The sequence below is a fragment of the Haliotis rubra genome, unplaced genomic scaffold (assembly GCF_003918875.1).
Source record: "Haliotis rubra isolate DU_JTF1 unplaced genomic scaffold, ASM391887v1 Scf403, whole genome shotgun sequence".
In the NCBI taxonomy this organism is placed as follows: Eukaryota; Metazoa; Mollusca; class Gastropoda; order Lepetellida; family Haliotidae; genus Haliotis; species Haliotis rubra.
The window spans coordinates 20,637-32,450 of record NW_025767084.1 but is presented as its reverse complement, the minus strand read 5'-3'; positions in this window follow the sequence as shown (position 1 = coordinate 32,450).

Below are 11,814 nucleotides of genomic sequence, written 5' to 3'. Positions count from 1 at the left end.
TTTACAGCCAATTTTCTCAAGACATCCAGCAAAACGAACGTATTGACGAACTTTACTCTTCAATAACTGTTGTTTTGTAGGACAAAGTTTTAAAACTACCCCAAGACGTGCAGGATATCAAATGGTGGATGCCGTCGGTGTCTCGTTTATTCGTATTTCACTCTCTTGTAATTTCCACATCAAGCATGATGATGTCAAGGTAGATCTACCACTTAAGGGGAACATAGACATCAGATAATTCATGTCGTGTCCATTGATAACTTCATCTGAAGGCGAGTGTCCAGTCTCTATGACTTCATAGGCAGACAAGTCAGCAACTTATCGCTTTAATCAACGCTGAAGTATTAAGCCGCAAGCCCCAGAAAACATCTGCATCTCTTTCCACTGTCTAAGGTTAGAGAAAGTTAGTCCAGGTCAATGAATTCATGAATACAACACTGTTTGTTTTCTCCACGAGACGACCTAGGTTTCTAGCGGCACCTTGCAGGCTTCTGTGGATGAACTAAGAACACATGTCATTCTCTGATCAGATGCAGCAAGAGTCCGTGATTACACAGGTCAGACAGTGCATATCCATATCAGATTGGAATACAGGAATTTTACTTTCATGGTAGCCGTGTTGGTACACATCATGTATGTAAATGATGCCATAGTTTACGAAGGAGTTTATGTCTCATAATAAACCGAGCCATTTTAGCCTAAGTAGTTTTTTTCCTTTGTGATTAGTATTGAGCCCTGGCAGTACATAATGGGAGCCATTTTATGTGTGTCTATTGGCGTTTAAATGTGGACTCAAGTAGAGATAGATTTTTGCGCCAGGTTTAGCGATATTAGAACAGTGTGTCGGCGGGGCACAGAAATTGGCTTCACACGTTGTACGGATTCATTCACGGAGAAGATTGGATTCAAGTAAATTCATTGGAAAATGTCACTGGCTAAAGATGAAGTTGGTGAGAATGGTTTCACGCAGCCTTGGGCAATATTTCGGCTTCAGCATCTATTAACATGAATTATAAATTCTTTTATTCAGCAGAAAGAAAAAGAATGCTAAATGGACATTTGCATTTTCGGCACAAAAAGTACACCATTCCGAGCATTGTAGAGATCACATCCTTAATATATTTTCAAACAAGTTCTCCCTTCCACTGATACCTTTTAAAAACCGTTGCAGGGCAGAGTGATTTAAAATGACACAACAAGCAAATTGACACTCGGAATTGAGATTTTAAAGTATCAATAAATTATCGACATAATGTCTTCTGTGACATATGTATATTTTGAAATAGTATCAAGCCTCATTTAATTTGACCTTGTTCATAGCTTGAACTCTATGTTACAATATTTTGTAGCTGATTTGCTATTTTCATTGTTGAAAACACTATTGTTGGTCGTAAATAATGCACATTATCCAACGACAGTTCGATTAATGTTCATATCTAAAGTTTCCCATCGGAATAGTCGTGTCAAGACAGAAATGACGTTAAATGTGTCATCGGGAACCAAGCTTGTTAAAGGAATTGTTCCATAAGCTACAACATTTATCAGTTTGAGTGAGTTAATATTTATCGTCACATCGGCAATATTACAGCCATAACGTGACGTCTAATTTATTATTATATTATAAATACAATTAGAAATTAAAAGTCTGTTGTCGAAGAACAGTAAAACTACTACTCATGACAGAAATGACGTTACATCTATCATCTGGAACGAAGCATGTTGCAGGAATTGTTCCGTAAACTACTGCATTTATCACTGTGAGCTCGTCACCAAATGCTTGAATCCACACCCGTTCATTACGCTATCAAACATTTTTTACCGCTTTTTTTGTAAATATGGACAATGAGTAATAATCGACAATACTTCCTGGTTTCGTAAACACTCGTTTCCTCATCAGCCTTGACCACACATGACGCTAGCAACCATGCTTTATCGAAGACAATTACAGTCGTCAGAACTTCACCGTTTTGTGTACTCTGCGTCGCCTATCACCCTTAACCACGTCCAGCAGCCTTGTGATGTTGGGGTAGGGCGTGCCAGTGTAAGTGATCTAAATTACACGGGGCCTTTTATGTGACTTGGAAGCCCTATCAACGCTACTGGATATATGGATTCTATGGGAAACTATCCGCAGCCTGACATTATATTGATGGAAAGAGCATGTTAGTACGCATGTTGTGGCCACGTGTAAATCACTGCCTTCTTGAATGTGTAAGCTAAGCGCTTTTGGGTTTTCCCTCCAGACAGAGCCACCAAATCTTTACTTTACTGCTTGGTTATGTATAGTGACTGCACTTTTGAAGTTGATGAAGGAACGTTGTATCTACAAACCTGTGAAGTGTTGACGATTGTGGTTATCAGGAATGTTAAATATTAGCTTCACATATATTTATTTGGACATCTTGTACACGAAGTTTATTTTGATACGCAATCATATTATATAAACATAAGAATTGCATAAGTATATGAAGCAATTGTGTCATATGCTTCACGGACAACGAACATAAGAGGTATTACCTATGCTGTGAGGGGCAATACTGTCAATACTGTCAGTTGATTTGTTCATATTTGAAATGCAAAATATCTTAAGTGAGCGATCTGGTATCCCAAAGTGGAATCGTACTGGGTCATGGTCAGCACCCTAAAATATAATTATATTAAATTCTTTTCTTTTAATAATAATTTAATTTAAGATTTGAAGAAATAAGAAACTCGCACAATACAAAAACTCTGCTCGTGAGGATGACGAACAGGTATCAGGGACAATTCGCCTTTTTATGTCAAACATGAGATATCTCCAGATAGTTAGAAAAACAAAGCAAAGAATCACATATAACTACATTTGGAGACAGTATCCGACTTTTGCTGTGTGGCGTATGGTATGGAATACCAAACACAGAATGCAGTGTATGATTTGGCGCCACCGCATGTGGAATGAATATTGAGTCAACAGATGTTTCTCAGAGGATATCATTCAGATGATCAATAAATCATAACGTAGGACTTACGACCAAATTCTTAAATGCAGTCGTCGTTCTTCCAGTATAAAAATGTAGCGATGAAATCATTTCCAGCATCAAGGGAAATTCCTTCTGATTGTACAGTACGATTTCGACTAAATCACGCTTGTAAACAAACCCGTCAAATAGTAATCACATCAAACTTTCACGGGCCATGTGAATTCGTTTTCCATAAAACCATGCATGAGCTCCGATAATGGTGAATATAGGCGCTAGGAAAATTAAAACGCCAATCTGTAATTACATTCATTCATTGATCTCGTTTTGATGAATGTTTAAGACAACACTGATACCTCCTGGACATAGAATGTATGCATGCTTCGCCAGATGGTCAACAGTACTGGTCAAATATGAATAAAAGATAATACTTCAGTTGCATGACTACTCTCTGAAAACAACGTTTGGACCAGAAAAGCATATGACTGACTTCACGAGCATCCATCTATGCATTTGGGATACGACGACATGATACAACGAAGTCAGATAGTATGACGACCCAATCCGATGATTCGCCCTCTTTCAACAATTACAAAACGTGTAATCGGATAATCGCATTTCGTTCCTGCATCTCTATATGAGTATGAGTTCATTATATAGTTCAGTTCATCACAAACAACACATATATCTATTCAGTAAACTGAGAAACAGTTGTCGCATCGATTGGATGCTGTGCAGCAAGTCCATGAAATGGTAACATCAATATGTACTATAAGCAATGATCTGTAGAGAGGACAAATCAACAGTTCGTGGAACGTTTGGTATTGAATGTAGAAAGAAAATGTTTAAATTGATTCGGTTTATCAATAAAGGTCGGAACATTTCCTTCTATTAACCACACAGCAAAACCAATCAGCGCAGCTGATACGATGTATAATGCAACAGAAAAAATGTCATTTTGAATGTTTCCAGTGGCCAAGTCAGCAGAATAAGCAGAATGTTGCGTCTTTATGTCAGTCATACTTTTACATGATCAAAATCGCACAGTTTCTTGTGACCGAGAAAAACAATATTTAAACGTCAAACTTTACATACAAACATGGTACATATGCATTTCTCTGTGTTGGTGCAATTCTGTGCGTGTATATATGCGCGAGTTGCGTTGGGACTCATGGGGTGTAAGCCACCATCTTTTCAATTTGATGTGCATAGATATAAATGCCATTGAGAAACACAATCTAATACAAGATACAACACACTTAACATTCAGACATTTCCACATGAACCGCCGACCCACAAACCTCCTTGACACGCTTCCATGACTTATTTTATGTCTCATACTGGGCAATCTAATAATACCAGAACCCCTGTGTGATAATTGTTGAATTATGGATGAATATCCATCCATCCATCTGTGTGTGTGTGTGTGTGTGTGTGTGTGTGTGTGTGTGTGTGTGTGTGTGTGTGTGTGTGTGCTTGATCTAGCCCAATCAATGGCTAGACTAATTGAGATAAAGTTTGTTTGTCGTGTAGTATTGACAGAACAGCTTTGAGTGTCTCTAACCCATGTATTTGCTTATTCAGTGTTCCGCCCCATCGCGTTGAATAGTCAATCACAAGGGATAAGTATTTCAATGTCAAAACATTGAGGGATCTTTTTTATAATGTCAATTACCATTTAATAGTTGAATTTTTAAAAGAATTAGAATTGTTGACTGATCTGTAAATAGCTAAATATTTTATTGTTGGTAGTTTAGATTAGTAACTTTGAATGTTAGTGGCTGTACCCTCAAAGGGGGTTGAAGTAGCGTAAAATTATTGTCCTCCTGACAGAGTACGTAAGTCCCAACACATTTAAAGTAAATTTAAACTTGCCACCTTTTTAGTCGTAGAATATGTGTGCTTTTAGTTTATTGCTAGATTTCTCTTCCATCACCAATGGCTGAAGGGAGGGTGTAAATCCAACTAGGGTCCATGCAGGTAGCAAAGGTACTGTAAGTCCCCATGGTCCCAAGTATGGTGATCTACCTTCAGTTGTTGGCGATCTATAGCCTATGTTTATGCTGTCCCCTAAAGTTGAAATGTTTTAGATTTAATTACTAGTTTTAAATTCGAATCTGTGATAATCTAGTTATTTTACTGTCCGTTGACAGGTTTTTACAGTTTACCATTACTTACTATGTATAAAATTAATTGTTCTCGTCACGATATGGCTAAAATATTGCCGATGTGACGTTAAATTGTAACTCACTCACTCACTCACTCCGCCCCATAGCAGTCGACGGTCGCGTTAAAGAATTGCGTGCTGCCAGAAACTCGTGTGTTCGAATCCTGGCTCGCCCCGATTATGTTTCTTGGTTTGAAAGCACCATAGCTTGCTTGTGGGTTACATGATGCCATGATACTGGTAATACTGTTCAAAGTGGCGTTGAACCAAACTGACTATCTCCGTCCCTAATCAGTGTCCTACGAATAGAGTAAAGCTGGTTCATATATTAACATCATTCGTGTTACAGAAAGCACATAGGTGAATACGATACCTGCAGTATCAAGGTAAGTTTTTAGTATCGATCAGATATTTACGAAGACGTCCTCAAAACCCCACTATAAACATGTCCCAAACATATTTGTTATATTTTATCACAGTTGGACAGGTTTATGTGGGAGGATGCCCCAAAGTGACAAAGGTGGTAGACGCTCCTTGCATGGCAAAATCCATGAAAACGGTGATTGATGCCGACTTAGATGTCTGTCTGAGACAACAGAAAGTGCATTAATATGTCGCATTCCTTGACTAGCTAAGCGTGTTTGGTTAAGGAGGCAACGCATACTTGGATGTCTATGTATGTTCTTCACGGCACGTACATGTTAAGCGTCTTTTGGGAAATAATGGGTAAAATAGGATTCCATGATTTTAGCGAGATGCATGTAGGAACATAAAACACTGAAAGTCATCCACCAAATATTAATTCCTTCTGCCTTTTAAGCTGTGGCCACAATAATTTCCATATGCAGTGGACATTCTCCAAAACTGTGTTGGACATTAAATCTGAAGGCGTTGGCGTGGCGTAAGGTCACAATGCTGGCCAAAACAACATGGGTAATGCAGTGGGAGTCCTGTGGCCTTGAATACAAACAATTACTTCCCATTGTCCTTCCATATAAAGTTGATATATTTACCTGCCAATAATGCCATGAAATCACTACTATATGCTTCAATATTCCAGTCATATCACTGCATATTACTATCACAATGGTATTCAGTTGAAATTGTCTGCAGTTCTTGCGAACGGCCCAAAGGACCCGTGGTAATACCTGTAGAATGTTTCAAAGCCGAAAATACTTCTTTTAGTTTTACATAGTTTTACTCGTCTATATCGCCATTCCAACACACAACTCATGTCTTTCCCTGTAAAGCGAAAACCAACATTTTCCTATCTAAGACTCCGATAATATATAACCTACTTGGAACTCATTCTTACTCGCAAAATCACTTTATCATTAGGGACAGTGAGTCCGTGAATCGTCGTATTTCCTGAATATATACTGGTATTTGGTATTGCAATCACGAAACTCTCCCTTCATTAGCTCAAATTTCAATACGCACGCGGTTCCTTCTGAGGGGAACGCTGAAATGTAATCGAAAGACAAATACTGTTCTCATTAGAAATTGATGATGGGACAGATCTTTATAATGCACAGAACAATTACCTTTATATGTCAGAACATCTCACTTAGGGTAACAAGGGGCAACGTGGCCCCAGACCTTAGTTAACTTAATCACTCTTCAAGAGATTGATAACACCAACCCTCAATGATGGCCATAATATTGTTATGAAAAATCTTGCAGCTACGCATCTACAACGTATATCTGTATATATATGTCTCATAAACGTAGTTAATGGTAATTAACTGATTAGTATACATGTCCGTGTGGACTTGACGAAGCCAGGAACGTGCAATAGCAAATCGTTTCATCCAAATACTTTAACATGTTTCCTTTACAAAGGAACTGACAAAATATATATTCTCTCCTACTTTACAAAGAAATTCAATAAGTGTGCATAAAAAGCATAACAAAGGCAAAATTGGTATGCAAAAATTGCATGTACATACTCGTGTTTGGTCTATTGATGCAATAAGACATATTTCAAGATTGTCACAGTTGCAGCAAATTAAAGAAAATTCTGAAAACATTTCGCCTTTTTGGTGGGCTAGGATAGTTTTAGAGAGGGAAATGCATATTTCAGTCATGTGTCGGGCAGCAATGATGTTCTGTGTCAGGAGGAAAGGAACAATTTCATGATGTTTACACCCAATTTCTTAAGACATCCAGCAAACGAACTTTTCATCAAACATATTGATGAACTTTACTTTTCCAGTAGCTGTTGTTTTGTGGATTAAAGTTTTAAAACAATCCCAAGACCCTGTAGGTTATCAAATGGTGGGCGCCGTCGGTGTCTCGATTATTCGTATGTCACTCTCTTGTAATTTCCCCATCAAGTATGATGATGTCAAGGAAGGTCTACCACTTAGGGGAACAGAGACAGCAGATAATTCCTGTCGTGTCCATTGATGACTTCATCTCTATGACTTTATAGGCAGACAAGTCAACAACTTATCGCTTTAATCAACGCTGAAGTATTAAGCCGCAAGCCCCAGAAAACATCTGCATCTCTTTCCACTGTCTAAGGTTAGAGAAAGTTAGTCCAGGTCAATGTATTCATGAATACAACACTGTTTGTTTTCTCCACGAGACGGCCTAGGTTTCTAGCGGCACCTTGCATGCTTCTATGGATGAACTAAGAACAAATGCCATCCTCTGATCAACTGCAGCAAGAGTCCGTGATTACACAGGTCAGACAGTGCATATCCATATCAGATCGGAATACAGGAATTTTACTTTCATGGTAGCCGTGTTGGTACACATCTTGTATGTAAATGATGCCATAGTTTACGAAGGAGTTCACGTTTCATAATAAACCGAGCCATTTTAGCCTAAGTAGTTATTTTGCTTTGTGATTAGTATTGAACCCTGGCAGTACATAATGGGAGCCATTTTATGTGTGTCCATTGGCGTTTAAATGTGGACTCAAGTAGAGACAGATATTTGCGCCAGGTTTAGCAATATTAGAACAGTGTGTCGGCGGGGCACAGAAATTGGCTTCATTCACGGAGAAGATTGGATTCAAGTAAATTCATTGGAAAGTGTCACTGGCTAAAGTTGAAGTTGGTGAGAATGGTTTCACGCAGCTTTGGGCAATATTTCGGCTCAGCATCTATTAACATGAATTATAAATAATCACTTTTATTCAACAGATACAAAAAGAATGCTAAATGGACATCTTTATATGTCATATTTGATATGCAATGGTTATAATCCCCAAAATGAACATCTTGTCGTTGAAAATCAACACAATTGCATTTTCGGCACAAAAGGTACACCATTCAGAACATTGTAGAGGTCACATCCTTAATTTAATTCTAAACAAAAAAAACCATCCACTGATACCTTTTTACAAATAGTAGCAAGACAGAGTGATTTAAAATGACACAAAAAGCAAAATGCCACTCAGAATTTCGGATTTTGAAATATCAATAAATTATATACATAGTGTCTTCTGTATTTGTTTTGAAATATTATCAAGCGTCATTTAATTTGACCTTGTTCATAGCTTGAACTCTACGTTACAATTCAATATAGCTGATTTGCTATTTTCATTATTGAAACACTATTGTTCGTTGTAAATAATGCACATTATCCAACGACAGTTTGATTAATGCTCATATCTAACGTTTCCCATCGGGATAGTCGTGACATAACAGAAGTGACTTTTTACATGTCACCGGGAACCAAGCTCGTTCCAGGAATTGTTCCGTAAGCTACCACATTTAACAGTGTGAGTGAGTTAATATTTATCGTCACATCGGCAATATTTCAGTCATATCGTGACGAGAACAATATATTATTATATTATAAATACAATTAGAAATTAATGTCTGTTGTCGAAGAACAGTCCAACTACTAGTACATCACAGACATTAATGTAAAACTAGCATGCTATCATAAAACGATATTATGAAATAGAACAATACAACTTAAAAAGGGGCTATAGGTTGCCAACAATTGAAGGTAGATCACCATGCTAGAGACCATAGGGACTTACAGTACTTTTGATACCTGCATGGACCCTAGCTGGATTTACATCATACCCTCAGCTGTTGACAATTTAGACAAAGTTAGCCATTAATTTAAATGAACATATATACTACCATTAAAAATGTGGTGAGATTAAATATACTTTGAAGACGTGGTCTTACACATCCTCTCAGGGGGACAGTTATGTTACACTAGTTTAACCCCCTTTGAGGATACAGCCACTAAAATCTCAGTTACGAATTTAATCTACTAACTTTGAAATGCCATTATCTATTTACACAACATATAATCAGAATTGATCTAATAATTCAATTTCCTTTAAAAAAAGCAATGATTAAAAGAAAATTAACAACAGTAAAAAGATCATTAACAGCTTTTACATTTATCACCCTTGCCCCCGTCCAGCAGCCTTGTGGTGTTGAGGTAAGGCGTGTCAGTGTAAGTGATCTAAATCACACAAGGCCTTTTATGTCGCATGGAAGACTTATCAACGCTACTTGATGCATGGATTCTGTTGGAAATCTTCAGCTGCCTGACATATACTTGATGCGAAGAGCATGTAAGAGCCATCCACTGATTTCTTGAATGTATAAGCTAAGCACTTTTGGGTTTTCTCTCCAGGCAGAGCCACCAAATCTTGACTTCACTGCCTGGCTACATAAAAGTGACTGCACCTTTTGAAGCGACCGAATATATTTCTGGTTGAAGAAGGAACGTTGTGTTTACAAACCCGTGATGTGTTGACGATTGTGGTTATCAGATATGTTGATTTAGTGTTGTAAATATCAGCTTCACACTTATTCATTTGATATCCTCCACAATAAGTTTATATTAGTACACAATAATATTAATATATAAACATAAGAAATACATAAGTATATAAAGCACTTGTTTCATATGTTTCACGGACAACGAAAATAGTCATTTTCGTATTACCTATGCAGTGAGGGGAAAAATATACTATATTTGTCAGTTGATTTGTTCATGTTTGATTGCCTATACAAAATATCTTAAGATAGCGATATTCTATGCCAAAATTGAACTGTCCTGAATCTTGGTCAGCACCCGAAGAATATTTCTATCAAGTTCTATTTTTAAAGATAATTTGATTTACGATTTTAAGAATTCGAAAAGTCGCACAATACACAGTCCATCCTTGTCTGTTTCAAATGTGGTCGAGGGGTGCGTCATACAACACTGATGTTCAAGTATTGATCTTATGTCTTAATATAACAAGCATTATTATAACACTGCACTTGAGAATGCGGAACAGGCATCAGGAACTATTCGCCTTGTCATTTCAAACATGAAACATCTTCAGATAGAAAATACAAGCAAAGAAACGCATCTAACTACATTTGGAGACAGTATTCCAGGTTTGCCGTGTGGCGTACGGCATTGAATACCAAACACAGAATATGGTCTTTGATTTGGCGCCACCGCTTGAGGAATGAATATTGAGTCAACAGATGTTTCTCAGAGGATAGCGTTCACATGATCAATAAATCATAACTTAGGAGTTATGACCAAATTCTTAAAGGCACTCGTCGTTCTGCCAGTATATAAATGTAGCGATAAAATCATTTCCATCATCAAGGGAAATTCCTTCTGATTCTAAAGTACGATTCTGACTAAATAACACACGTGTAAATAAATCCATCAAATAGTGATCAAAGAGTGTGTTTTCCATAAAACATTTCATGACTTCCCATGGTGAATACAGACGCTCGAAAAAAAAAATGATTGATCTCGTTTTGAAGAATTTTTAACACAGCGCTGATACTTCCCGGGCATACAATGTATGCATGCTTTGCCAGATGGTCAAAAGTACTGTTCAAATATGAATTAAAGGTTAATGAAATAACTATTAAGTATTGGTTGTTTAAAGTACCGGGCAAGATTTCAGTTGCATGACGACTCTCTGAAAACAACGTGTGGACTGGAAAAGTATATGATTGACTTCACGAGTATTCCACCTACGCATTTGGGATACACCCATGCAGATTCGGGTTGGAATTGGTCCTCAGCAACCCATGCTTCTCGTAAGAGGCGACTAACGGGATCGGACGGTCAGGCTCGCTGACTTGGTCGACACATGTCATCTTATCCAAATTGCGTAGATCGATGTGCATGTTGTTGATCACTGGGTTGTCTGGTCCACATTCTACTATTTACAGACCGTCGCCATATATCTGGAATACTGCGTCAAACAACAACAAACCAAAACAAAAGCATTTGGGACACGACGCCATGTTGTCTTAGTCTGATGACCTGATCCCGTGAGTCGCCCTCTTTCAACAATTACAAAGCGTGTGAACGTATAATCGCATGTCGTTTCTGCATTTCTGTATGAGTATGAGTTCATTATATAGTTCATTACAAACAACCCATAAACTTCAGTTAGCCGAGTATTTATTAAGCTGAGAAACAGTTGTCGCATTGTTTAGATGCTGAGCAGCACTTCAATGATGTAGGACATCAATATGCAGGATAGGAAATGATCTATAGAAAGGACAAATCAACAATTCGCGGAACGTTTTGTATTGAATGTAGAAAGAAAATGTTAAAATTGATTCAGTTTATCAATAAAGGTCAGAACATTTCTTTCCATAAACCACACAGCAAAACCAATCAGCGCAGCTGATACGATGTGTAATGAGACAGTAAAGGTCATTTTGAATGTTTCCCGTGGTTAAA